General features: G+C 34.7%; 1 long non-coding RNA gene across 1 annotated transcript in view; it reads right to left on the reverse strand.

Annotated features, from left to right (window-relative positions):
- Positions 1-1,415: 1,415 nt before the first annotated feature.
- Positions 1,416-13,736, reverse strand: part of LOC140608019 (uncharacterized) — a 79,920-nt gene continuing 67,599 nt past the window's right edge. The window contains exon 5 of the long non-coding RNA XR_012009966.1: positions 1,416-4,584. This is a non-coding gene — a long non-coding RNA (uncharacterized lncRNA). The remainder of the gene's footprint in view (positions 4,585-13,736) is intronic.

Raw genomic sequence — 13,736 nt, forward strand, 5'->3', positions numbered from 1 at the left:
TGAGTACTGAATAATATATCTGGATAAGTTGGTCTATGGTGAAAAAGAGAAGCATGGCCACCATTTTTTTTAATGAATCAGCTGCTTTGTTTAGAAAATATTTTTTTAAATCTTATTTTTTATTTAGTCTATTTGATGATGTTTTTAATTTGCAAGCATAAGAAAATCATGATGTTTGAAAACCTTTTTTTGAAGGATGAACTAAAAACAGGAGGTGATAAGTAGTATCAGCGTCAAGGATTCTTTCCATTAAACACCAACACTTCCCGAGTTAGCCATCAAAGGCTGAGTTCCAAACTCATAAATGAGGCTCAAAGCAAGCCATATTTTGCCAATTTGTACTCAATTATAAATAATTTCCAAAGTTTCCAAATTTCCATGAATTTTTTAAAAAATTTCTTTGAATATCTAAAAAACAGGTTCGCATATAAGATATATTTAAAAAGCATTTAAATAATGTAGGCCTACTTCTCTAATTAAAGCCTTAAAAGCACTGCTCTTGGTCAGGCTTTAACTTTCTGGAAGAATTTCCCCCAAATGATTCAACTCAGAATATAAATTACTTGTACCTTAACTAGAAAGTGACTCTCCTAGGAATTACTGAAATACTCAAAACTTCCTTTATAATATATAGTTTAAATGACAAGAACTTTCAGTAGATACCTAGGAAGTTAACCACTTTGATTCATATTTAACATCATAAACCTAAGGCAGAATAAATAGGTTCTATAGAGAACCCATTTGGAAAAATATGTGTTGGCTTCAAAATGTTAAACAAAATGAAAAATAACTCATTCAGTTATATCACCAATACTGCTTAGCTAAGTACAATTCTTATATACTACATTTTATACTTATTTAGAATCTAATAATTGCAAATATTGAAGAAATTACACTGGGAATAGTGGTGTTAATTATAACAGTTTACATTCTCTACTGCGAAAATGAATTCCTGGAAGCTTTTCCAATAATCTTAGATCATGTTTAACCTCTGTGTTCAACTCTCCTCCATCAGTTTCAAGATGAGTTAGCATGTACCCTAATTAGATGTCTTATTTCAGGAGCTCTGGATGAACAATTCCTGTTTAATCATGGCAAAAGCTCTGAAGGGAAGTAGGACTTCTATTTACTGATCTCTAGGTAATCAAATGAGCCCTCTGATATTTGTTTATTTTTTAAATTATCTCCAAAAAATGAAATTTTAGATAGAACATCCTACAGATGTATTTTTAACTAGTAGTTCTTAAACGCTGAAAATATATCCACACAATTAGGTATTTTGAGTTATATTTTTATTTTGTTGATATAAATTTAAGTAAAAACAAAAAATTATGGTTATATTACCATTCTTGATTCTATATTTTTTAGTGAACTAATAATTAGTCCAAAATGTATTAAGTATTTTTTTTGCCCATTTAATACTGTGATACTTAGACCCATGTTTTGCATCAATTAATTCATTCACCAAAATATTTTTGCAAGTACTCCAGGCTCAGAAGACGAAGGATAGAGAGTACTCATTGAATGTACACAATACCCATATTCAACCATGGGTGGACACACAGATATGAAATATAACACCTCAAAAATAAAGGCTTGATATTGATTTATTATAAAAGAAAGTGAGTAAAATTGGAAATAACACCAAAAATAGTTAATAGTGGAAGTTTCAAAATGGAGCATATTGAGAATGGCATTAGAGATAGCATCTACTATAGTGATTTTCAAAATAGTAAGCACATGAGACACATTCTTTGTGAAACATTACTTGGGCATCCTATAAAATAAGTCAAATCATAGGTATTACATAAACTTTTCTTTAAGGAGGGCATATTATTAAGACATTTCAGGGAAAAAAGTATTACAAATTTCATTATGAATAGGCTTGTGAAAAACAGTACTAATATGTTTTTAGCCCAAAATTATGATAAATATACCAACAACGCTTTAAAAGTTGTAGCCCAGATTCATCTTGACAAACGGCCTATTTTCCAGAATCTTCCCACCTGTCCACCAAAACCAGTTCTGAATATTAATTCCCATTTAAATTTGAAAAAGCCAACTGCAAGCAATTGCCAGGAACACCCTCCTAAAAATCTGCACTTAGAATGAGCAGTAACTTTCTCTGTGGTTCAAGGCAGACAGTTAACAACTCCTTTTGACCTCTGAAAACATTAAGCAAAGAGATTCAACGAAGAGCTCATATTAAAAGTCTCAAATTGTGTGATCAGGGTTTCTTTTACCATATTTAAAGTGAGATATACCTTTTGATGTCTTCTGAGTGGAAACATTGTGTCGGCTGCAAGCACTGGGACAGAGGCAGTGACAAGGTAGATGTAATAGCCACATGCCAAAATAATTCATCCGCTTTTTGTATGTATGTTCAGTGCCAGTTGAACTTGATACTGGAAAATACTCATTAGAGACTTGTCTGTGTACCTGGCATCTACAGTAGGGATTCTTTACCATCCACTCAGTCCCTGGAGAGCCTTTCATACATTTTTTCCGACTCTTAAATCAGAGGAAACCACCCACTAATTACAATGCCAGGCATAGGATCCCAAAAACCCTTTGAGATGTTTTGCTTCATTTTCTGTCCCAGTCTTGACTGTCTTCCTGTTTCTTCTCTTCTGCCTGTGAGATCTGTAGCCCAGTATCTCAGATCCACTTCCTTTGGAAAACCTTTCCCCCACTGACTTCCCGAGGATTTTTCCCTTTGTGTTCATTGAACAGATTTGGATTCCCTCACTTGTTTCTCTTCCCTTGCCCATTCAATCATCTGTAAATACTAAGCACTCACTCCACTCAAGGGTTTGTTGTTTTGTTTGCTTGGAGACTTGTTTTTTTTGTTTTGTTTTGTTTTTTTGTAGGTCAGAAACCAACCCTTGTTTTAGTAATATGTGTATAGGACATTGGAAGGGAAAAGGACCACACTGTACTGTGGCAATGTACAAAAAAGCATGTGCCTCTTCAAAGCTCCACTGTCCCGGGCCGTCTTGCAGTCAGATCGTTAGAACTTGGATTCTCTGGAACCTCAGAATAGGCCTCATGAAACCTAGATCTCCCCTCAGAACTGACCATGCCATTCACACCACTGCAGGATGGAGAAGGCCACTGGATTGGTTGAATGGGAAGATTTTCTTTGCTACTCATATAATCTGTCTTTGAAGAACTTGAAAACTCTGGTGTCTTCCAAATGGTTGTTGGAGCAGTCAAGGAAGCAGTTGCCTACTAGAAACTGAGCTCTACTCACCCTCCACTGAGTTTTGTCTCTGAAATCAGAAGCCTCTTCCTGGCACAGCCAAATTTGCAGGTAAAGTCACACTTTAGGTCCACACTGCCTCATGCAACAGAGAGATGGATGGATGGATGGATGGATGGATGGATGGATGGATATACTGAAAGACTTCACACAAGCACACATACACACATACCGTCTCTGAAGCAGATATTAAAAAAGGAGGTAGTGTCCCAAATGGCATGTTATCAATGTCACTCACTAGAATGCCATGGTCTTCATGATGTTCCTCACGCAGCAATGAGTCTGCTACCTTGACCACTCCTGAGCACAGCATATATTATTCTTGAAGCCAGTGGTCTTTCACTTGGCCAGCACCTTCCAGCAGGCCACAGTGATGTGGGACTCCTGGAAGGAGATGCTGAGGTCCCAAGTGGCCTCAAGGAAAATGAGCTGGATGAGGGGGCTGACATGAGCCTTGTTCAGGAGCTTCAAAATGGTAAACTTAGCATCAAGCAGGATGAGGTCAGAGTTGGGCTGCAGAATGGGAGCAGAAATACACAGATTCTGGATGTTCTTCTCATCCTGGTTGTCATCCTGATATTTCCCCTCTAAGTAGACTTGGAGGTCTACTGTCTTGATTAGAATGATCTTTCCCAGTCAGTCACAAAGTAGGAAGCCACCAACACAGTGCAGTTACTCACCAGGGTGCCCCTGAAGACTAGAAACCATGCACTCTTGTGCAGGCTGCCACTATGCACCTCTCTGGTCCTCCTGTAGAAGAATACCTGCCATGGCCTAGGTCTTTGGAGCAAGGATATCCTCAATTTTCCCACAGTCTATGGAAAAAGCAGCAGCTCAGTAAGGCAAACTCAGATCTTCCCATCCAAAGGAGAATGTATCAGTTGTTCAACCAATAGTGCACAAATCTAAAAAGGTGGTTTCTGTGACTGTGATGACCACGAAGCCATCTAACCTGTTTTTCTTTTCAGTTTAAATATTACTCAATCACCTTGACAGAGCTGGCAATAAAGTTTAGGGTTAAAATTGGAGGCTTTACCCTCAAATGAAACCTGAGTTCCAATCTTAAAATCAATAGAACTTGGAGCAAATTGCCAGATCTCTAAGAGCTTTGATTTTCTTGCCTATAAAATTGATAGGAATAACAGTTTTATCGGAGTATTCTTGAGGAAACTGAATGAGATGATGTATGTAAATAGATTCAAAATGTCATTATAAGCATGACTACAATGAACTAAGCCATACTGTTCTTTGACAAAGTGGACAGAGAAGGTAGCTTAATATGTGCGAGACCCCATTCAAGGATTTTCAAAGTTTTCTTCTTACTTTAAAAAGAAAAAAGGAGAACAAATATTATCAGCAGTTTGATTTAAAATATATAAAATTTATATAGCATAGAAAAAAAACAAAAAATATTAGGAATGTCAACAGTCATTCCGATAGCTTTTTTCCTGCTTTCTTGTATCTTTTACATTTTCTATTAGTGGGTGTGTCCTATTTTTCATAATGAAATATTACCATCATTTTGAAATATAAAGAATTTCTTTTAAAAGTTCTATATCCTGGGGTGCCTGAGTGGCTTAATCCATAAGTATCACACTCTTGATTTTGGCACAGGCCATTATCTCAGGGCCCTGGATGGAGCACCACATCTGGCTCCCCACTCAGTGGGGAACCTGCTTCTCCCTTTCCCTCTGCACCTTCCCCCAGTCATGTTGTCTCTCTCAAATAATTCAATAAAATATTTTTAAAATATATAAATACATACACACGTACATAAAAGTTCTATATCCTTATTTTCTTTTTGATACAAGAGTAATATTTTTAAATAGAAAAACCAAAACCAAGCTGATGATAGCAAAATATGACAATATTATATGCTATATGGCTGATGTCAGTATTTCAAATAAAACACAAATTGGAATCTATCATAAAAACAAACAAAATAAGTTTATGATACACTTTAAAAAAATCTTAATATAATAAAATTAATATACTCCTAAATACAAAAAAGTGACTATTATTTTTTAAAACACACATATATAATTATGCATATGTACACATTTGTTTCTTTATGGAAAATTAATAAAACTATATTTGTAAATTCTACTTGTATTTGGAGTTACTGTAATAAATTTTCTCTCAATTTTCTTTCTATGCTTTTTATAAGACAAATATTAATTTGCTTATTTTTTATGCATGGCATTCTATATTTTTTTAAATTCCAGTATAGTTAACATACAGTGTATATTAGTTTCAGGTATACAGTATGATGATTCAACAGTTCTATACACTACTCAGTGCTTATCATGATAAGTACTCTTTAATCCCCATCACCTATTTCACTCATTAACTCCCACCACCTTCCTTCTGATAACCACCAGTTTGTTCTCTATAATAAAGAGACTGATTTTTGGTTTGTCTTTTTTTTCTTTGTTCATTTGTTTTGTTTCTTAAATTCCACATATGAGTGAGATCATATGATATTGCTCTTTCTCTAACTGACTAATTTCACTTAGCATGATACGCTCTAGATCCATCCATGTTGTTGCAAATGGCAAAATTTCATTTTTTATGGCTGAGTAGTATTCTATTATATATGGAATACTATATATATAGTATATTTAAGTTAGATATATAACTATATATAAAAAAATATATATTTAAATTAGAATGGACTTGATAGTGATCATAGGGGTTGAGGTAGGATCAGCCATCATGGCAGGGTGAGTAGAGGTGCTAGGCCTATCCTATGAGGAGGCTCATAGGAGGGGTCATAGCAAGGTAAGGGATTGTGACAGGGTGAGGGGCTGTGGACGGTTGAGTGGCAGTGGACTGTGGTGAGTTGAAGGGTTGTGGGGTTGTGGTGGGTTGAGGAAATGTGGTGGGTTGAGGAGATGTGGGTTGTGGGGTTGTGGTGGATTGAGGAGATGCAGGTTGTGGGGTTGTGGTAGGTTGAGGAAATATAGTGGATTATGGGGTTGTGGTGGGTTGAGAGGGGTAGTAGAGTGATATATATATATATATATATATGATATATATATCATACTATCATATGATAATTATGGTGTGTGTGTATATATATATATATAATTATGGTATATAATTATCATATGATAGTTCTATTTTTAACTTTTTTTGAGGAAACTCCATGCTGTTTTCCACAGTGGCTGCAAGTTTGCATTCCTACCAACAATGCAAGAGGGTTCCTTTTCTTCACATGCTAGCTAACACTTGCTGTTTCTTGTATTTTTTATTTTAGTCATTCTGGCAGGTGTCAGGTGATAGCTCAATTTTTCATTTCCATTTCCCTGATGATGAGTGATCGTGAGCATCTTTTCATGTGTCTATTGGCCATCTTTGGAGAAAAGCTCTTTATATATTTTGGATACTAATCCTTTCTCAAATATATCATTTGCAAATCTCTGATTCATGGGTTGTCTTATAGTTTGTCAATTGTTTGAATTCTTTGCTGTGCAGAAGCTTTTTATTTTGACGTAGTCCCAATAGTTTAATTTTGCTCATTTTTGCAATTTTTAATTTTGTTCATTTCCTTTGCTTTAGGAGACATAGAAAATGTTGCTACGGCCAACAGTTTTTATCCCTGTGCTCTATTCTAGGATTTGTATGTTTTCAAGTCTCACATTCAGTCTCACATTTTATGGTTTCAGGTCTCTTTAATTCATCTTGAATTTACTTTTATGTATGATATATGAAAGTTGTCCAGTTTCACTCTTTTGCATATTGCTGTCCATTTTTCCCAACACCATTTGTTGAACACTGTCTTTCTCCATTGAATAGTCTTGCCTCCTTTGTCAAACATTAATTGACAATATACTTGTGAGTTTGTTTATAGGTTCTCAATTCTGTTCTATTGATCTATGGGTCTATTGCTGTGCCAGTACTATACTGTTTTGATCACTACAACTTTGTAGTATATCTTGAAATCTGGGATTATGATACCTCCAGCTTTGCTTTTCTTTTTCAAGATTGCTTTGGGTATTCAAGGTCTTTTGTAGTTCCATACAAATTTTAGAAATATTTGTTCTAATTCTGTTAAAAATATTGGTATTTTGAAAGGGATTGCAATTTATCTGCAGATTACTTTAGGTAGTGTAGACATTTTAACAATATTTGTTCTTCCAATATTTCCTTTTGTTTGTGTCATCTTCAATTTCTTTCATTGGTATTTTATACTTTTCAGAGTATGTCTCTTTAACCTCCTTGGTTAAGTTTATTCCTAGGTATTTTATTATTTTTTGATGCAATTGTAAATGGGATTGTTTTCTTATTTTCTCTTTCTGCCTTTCTGCTGCTGCTTCTATATTAGTGTATAGAACTGCAACTGAGGGGCACATGGGTGACTCAGTGGTTGAGCATCTGCCTTCGGCTCAGGTCATGATTCCAGGGTCCATGAAAGGAGCCTGCTTCTCCCTCTGCCTATGTCTCTGCCTCTCTCTCTGTGTCTCTCATGAATAAATAAATAAAATCTTTTTAAAAAATGCAACTGATTTCTGTATATTGATTTTGTATATCCTGAGACCTTCCTGAATTCATATATCAGTTCTAATAGTTTCTTTGGTGGAGTCTTTCAGGTTTTCTATATGTATGATCATGTCATCTGCAAACAGTGAAAGTTTTATTTCTTCCTTACCAATTTAGATGCCTCTTATTTCTTCTTTTTTGTTATCTGATTGCTCTGGCTAGGACTTCCAGCACTGTGTTGAATAAAAGAGATGAGAGTGGCCATCCCTTGTTTCTGATCTTAGGAGAAAGCTCTCAGGCTTTTACCATTGAGGATAATATTTGCTGTAGGTTTTTTATATATGGCCTTTATTATGTTAAAGTATGTTCCCTCTAAACCTATTTTGTTGAGGGCTTTCACTGTGAATCGTTGTACTTTATCGCATGCTTTTTCTGCATCTATTGAAATGATCATATGGTTTTTATCCTTTCCTCTGTTGCTGTGATGTATCATGTTGATTGATTTGTGAATATCAAGCCACCTTTGCAGCCTGGGAATAAATCCCACTTGATCATCATGAATGATTTTTTAAATGTATTGGTGGATTCAGTTTGCTGATATTTTGTTGAAGATTTTTTAAATCTATGTTTATCAGAGATATTGGCCTGTAGTTTTTTGTTCATTTGTTTGTTTGTTTTAGGTAGTTTCTATGTCCAGCATGGAGCCATGGAGCCCAATGAGGGACTTTAATTCATGACCCTGAGATCAAGACCTGAGCTGAGATAAAGAGTCAGATGCTTAACTAACTAAGCCACCCAGGCACCCCTGTAGTTCTTTTTTTTTTTTTTTTTCAGTGACTTTATCTGATTTTGGTATCAGGGTAATGCTGCCCCCATAAAATGAATTTGGAAGCTTTCCTTCCTGTTCCACTTTTTTTTGAAGAGTTTAAAAAAATAGTTATTAACTCTTCTTTAAATGTTTGGTAGAGGGATATCTGACTGGCTCAATAGGTTAAGCCTCTAACTCTTGATTTTGGCTCAGGTCATGATCTCAGGGTTGTGAGATTGAGCCCCTCATCAGGCTCTAGGCTCAGCACTGAGTCTATTTGTCCATCTCCTCTCACTCTCTCTTGCTCTCTCTCTTTCTCTTTCTCATAAATAAATAAAGTCTTTTTAAAAATAAATTAAATAGGGATCCCTGGGTGGCGCAGTGGTTTAGCGCCTGCCTTTGGCCCAGGGCGCGATCCTGGAGACCCGGGATCGAATCCCATATGGGGCTCCTGGTGCATGGAGCCTGCTTCTCCCTCTGCCTATGTCTCTGCGCCTCTCTCTCTCTCTCTATCATAAATAAATAAAAATTAAAAAAAAAATAAATTAATTAATTAAATAAAAATTATAAATGCTTGGTAGAATTCACCTGTGAAGCTGTCTGGTCCTGAACTTTTGTTTGTTGGGAGGTTTTCATTCTTGATTCAATTTCATTACTGGTAGGTAATTGGTCTGCTCAAATTTTCTATTTCTTCCTGATTTAGTTTTGGTATATTATGTTTCTAGGAATTTATCTATTTCTTCTAAGTTGTCCAATTTATTGGCATATAATTTTTCGCAATATTCTATTATAATCCTTTGCATGGTTTTAGTTGTTATTTCTCTTCTTTTGGTTGGTTTTGGTTGTTATTTTTCTTCTTTCCTTTCTGATTTTGTTTGAGTCCTCTCTCTCTCTCTGGATTGTTTTTTGTTTAATTTTGTTTTCTGATGAGTCTGGCAAAAACTTTATCAGTTTTGTTGATTTTTTCACAAAGAAACAACTCCTGGTTTCATTTATCTGTTTTATGGATTTTAAAATTTCGATTTCTCTTATTTCTGCTCTAATATTTATTATTTCCTTCCTTTGCTGGTTTGGGGCTTTATTTGTTCTTCTTTTTCTAGCTCCTTTAGGTATAAGGTCAGGATTTTTTTATTTGAGGTTTTTTGTTGTTATTTTTGTTTTGTTTTGTTTTGTTTTGTTTGCTTCTTGAGATAGGCCTGAACTGCTATAAAGTTCCCTCTTAGGACAGCATTTGCTGCATCCCAAAGATTTTGGACCATTATGTTTCCATCTTTACTTGTCTCCATGTTTACTTGTCAGCATGTTTTTGGATTTCTTCTTTGATTTCTTGGTTGACCCATTCATTGTTTAATAACATGTTATTTAACCTCCATGTGTTTGTGTTCTTTCCAGATTTTTCTTGTGGTTGACTTCTAGTTTCATAGTGTTATGGTTGGAAAAGTTAGTAAGACTTTGATTTTTCTGAATCTGTTGAGACTTGTTTTGTGACCTAATATGTGATGTATTGTGGAGAATGTTCCACATGCACTTGAAAAGAATGTATGTCCCGCTGTTTTAGGATAGAATGTTCTGAATATATCTGTTAGATCCATCTGGTCCTTTGTGTCATTCAAAGCCACTGTTTCCTTGTTGATTTTCTGTCTGGATGATCTACCCATTGATGTAAGTGGGGTGTTAAAGTCCCCTACTATTATTATATTACTATTGATTACTTTGTTTATGTTTGTTATTAGCTGCTTTATATACTTAAGTGCTCCCATATTGGGCATATAAACATTTACTATTGTTATTCTTGTTGGATTGTTCCCTTTGTGGATTATATAGTGTTTTTCTTTGTCTCTTTGTTTTAAAGTCTATTTTGTTCAATATAAGTATTGCTACCCTGGTTTTCTTTTCACTTCCATTTGCATGATAAATGCTTTTCCATCCCTTCATTTTCTCCAAGTGTCTTTAGATCTGATTTGTTAGAAGAGCATCCATCAATTCAGTCCATTTCAACATGAATGATGTATCTCTCTGCATAAGAAAACAGGGTTCTGGAAATACCTAAAAGAAATTTTGAAGGTGGAAGTATATGTGGGAGTTTGTAAGCATAAACTTGAACTTATTGTCCAAGTATGCATTCTATGAGTTTCTTCTGTCCTGAAGTCACATACAAAAGCAAAAGTCATCCTAATATGAAAACATTCACTAGTTAACTGACACCATTACCCAGGTGACGCTCTTGTCTAGTATTTTCTGTAAACACAGGTCTCTTGTTGATTTGGGGATATCTGACACTACTGGGCAAATCACTTGCAAATGAAAATTGAAGTCAGAAGATTACTTAAAACATACACAAAGTTTTTGATAAATTAATATCTAGTAAAATTAATCAACAATCAGTCTAGAGAAAATAGAAAGAACAGTAGGAAAAGGCAAGCATAATGACTACAAAAGGACTGAAAGAAACATTTGAGGCAAATGATCTTCAGGACAAATGGCTCTCTCCATAGTTACACTATACAAACATCAAGCAAAGATAATTTGTTTTCACATTATTTTGTCCAAAATATTGTATCAGTTGAAATTGTTTAATTGATTCATTCTTGGTCATACTAAAATAATATGCATAACTTATTATGTAATACATAATTTCATTCTTTTTTATTTTTATTGAAGTAAGATTGGCATAATAATAGCTTCAGGTGTAAAACATAGTGATTCAACAGTTCTATACATTACTCAGTGCTCACCACAATAAGTATAGTATCTGTCACCATACAATGTTATTACAGTATTACTGACTATATCCCCTATGGTGTACTTTTTTTATTTCTGGCATTTATTTATATTATAACTGGAATTTCATTCCTTTTAATCCCCTTTACCTATTTTGCTCCCTTCCTCTCCCCCCCCATAACTATCAGTTTGTTCCCTGTATTTATGAACCTGCTTCTGTTTGTTTTAGATTTCACATATAAGTGAAATCATAGAGTATTTTCTTTCTCAGTCTGAGTTATTTCACTTAACACAACACCCTTTAGGTCCATCCATGTTGTCCCAAATAGCAAAATCTCATTCTTTTTATGGCTGACTAGTATTCCATAACATTCCATTACAGATAGATAGATGATAGATAGATAGATAGATAGATAGATAAATAGATAACCTCTTTTTTTTTATTCATTCATCTGTTGATGACACTTGGGTTGCTTCCATATTTTGGCTAACATAAATAATGCTGCAATAAACATATAGCTGCATATATCTTTTCAAATTAGTGTTTTTGTTTTCTTTCAGTAAATACTTAATAGTGGAATTATTGGATCATATGGTATTTTTATTTTTAATTTTTTATGAACTTCCATGCTGTTTTCCACAGTTGTTGCACCAATTTACATTCCTGCCAACAGTACACAGATATTCCCTATTCTCTACATCCTCATCATTTATTATTTTTTATCTTTTTGATACTAGCCATTCTGATTGGTATAAAGTGATATTTCGTTGTGGTTTTGATTTGCATTCCCCTGATGATTAGTGATGTCAAATATCTTTTCATGTGTCTGTTAGCCATCTGTATGTCTTCTTTGGAGAAATGTCTGTTCATGTCCTCTGCCCATTTTTTAATTGATTTCTTTGTCTCTTTCTGGTACTGAGTTAAGTTTTTTGTATATTTTGGATATTAACTCCTTATTAGATATATCATTTACAAATAGGTTGCCTTTTAGTTTTGTTGATTGTTTCTTTTGCAGTGCAAAAGGTTCTTTTGTTTTGTTTTGTCTTTTTGTTTTTTTTCTTGAGTAGTCCTATAGTTTATTTTTGTTTTTGTTCCCATTGCCTAGGGAGACATATCTATAAACATGTCACTGTGGCAAGTATCAGAGAAATTACTGATTTTTATGATTTTAGGTCTCACATTTAGGTCTTTAATCTATTTTCTGGGGGTTTTTTTGTGTGTGTGTTGTGTGTGTGTGTCTGTATAGTGAAAGAAAGTTCTCCAGTTGCATTATTTTGCATGTAGCTATCTAGTTTTCCCAGTACCATTTGTTGAAGAGATTGTCTTTTCTGCATGTATATTCTTGCCTTCTTTGTCAAAGATTAATTGACCATATAAGTATGGCTTATTTCTAGACTCCCTAACTGTTCCTTTGAACTATGTGTATTATTGTGCAGGTACCATACTGTTTTGATTACTATGGCTTTGTAATATACTGAAGTCTGGGATTATGATACTTCCAGCTTTATGCTTTATTCTCGAGAATCTTTTGGCTATTTGGGGTCTTTTGTGGTTCCATACAAATTTTAGGATGTAGTTTCATTTTTTAAAGATGACATCATAATTAAACCTTTTTTTGGCTTGACTATTTACCATGAAATCTTGGTCTATTTTAAGTGTGTTTTATGCTGGTTTTTCTTTGCTATAGAAACATGAATATATTATTTTATAATACAAAACTTAACAGAAGATAAATTCACTTTGGGAAAGAGAAAAAGGCTGGAAATGAATTAAGCATTAATGGCCAGTTGTTTAATCAATCATGTCTAGGTTATGAACTCACCATACAAACAGAGATTCAGAGAGCTTCTGTGTTGGTGCACACATTGAGATGTTGGGAGCATAGCAGAGAGGACAGAAAAGCTCTGTCTCTACCTCATACCTTGTCCTATGTACCTCTTCCATTTGGCTGTTCCTGATTACTATCCTATATAATAAAATGGCAATAGTAAGTAAACTATTTCTGAGTTCTATGGGTTGTTCTAGCAAATTATTGAAACTGAGGAGAGGATCAGGAAACCCTCAATTTGTGTCTGGTCAATGGGAAGTGTGGGAGGTGAGGGACTTGTGACTATATCTGAAGTGGGAGCAGCCTTGTGGAACTGAGCCCTTAACTTGTGGGTTAATTTATTTGAATCAGTGGACACCTCGTCATTGTCCAAGGAGTCAAAGAATTGGTTGCTGATGTGGGAAAAAAAACCCTACATATTTGGTGTCAGAAGTGTTTTAAGTAGATCAAGTGTTTTCCAATTATGAAAATAGTTTTGACTTTACAGACTTCTAAAGGCTCTTAGGGAGCCCTAGTGTTCCACAGTCTGTACTTTGAGGACCTCTACTCTATCACAGTAGCAAATGCATTGTTCTACCAAATAATACTGGACAATAGTTACAAATGCACATGGAATTCTTTCAAAGAGGAGATA

The sequence above is a fragment of the Canis lupus genome, chromosome 17 (assembly GCF_048164855.1).
Source record: "Canis lupus baileyi chromosome 17, mCanLup2.hap1, whole genome shotgun sequence".
Taxonomy (NCBI): Eukaryota; Metazoa; Chordata; class Mammalia; order Carnivora; family Canidae; genus Canis; species Canis lupus.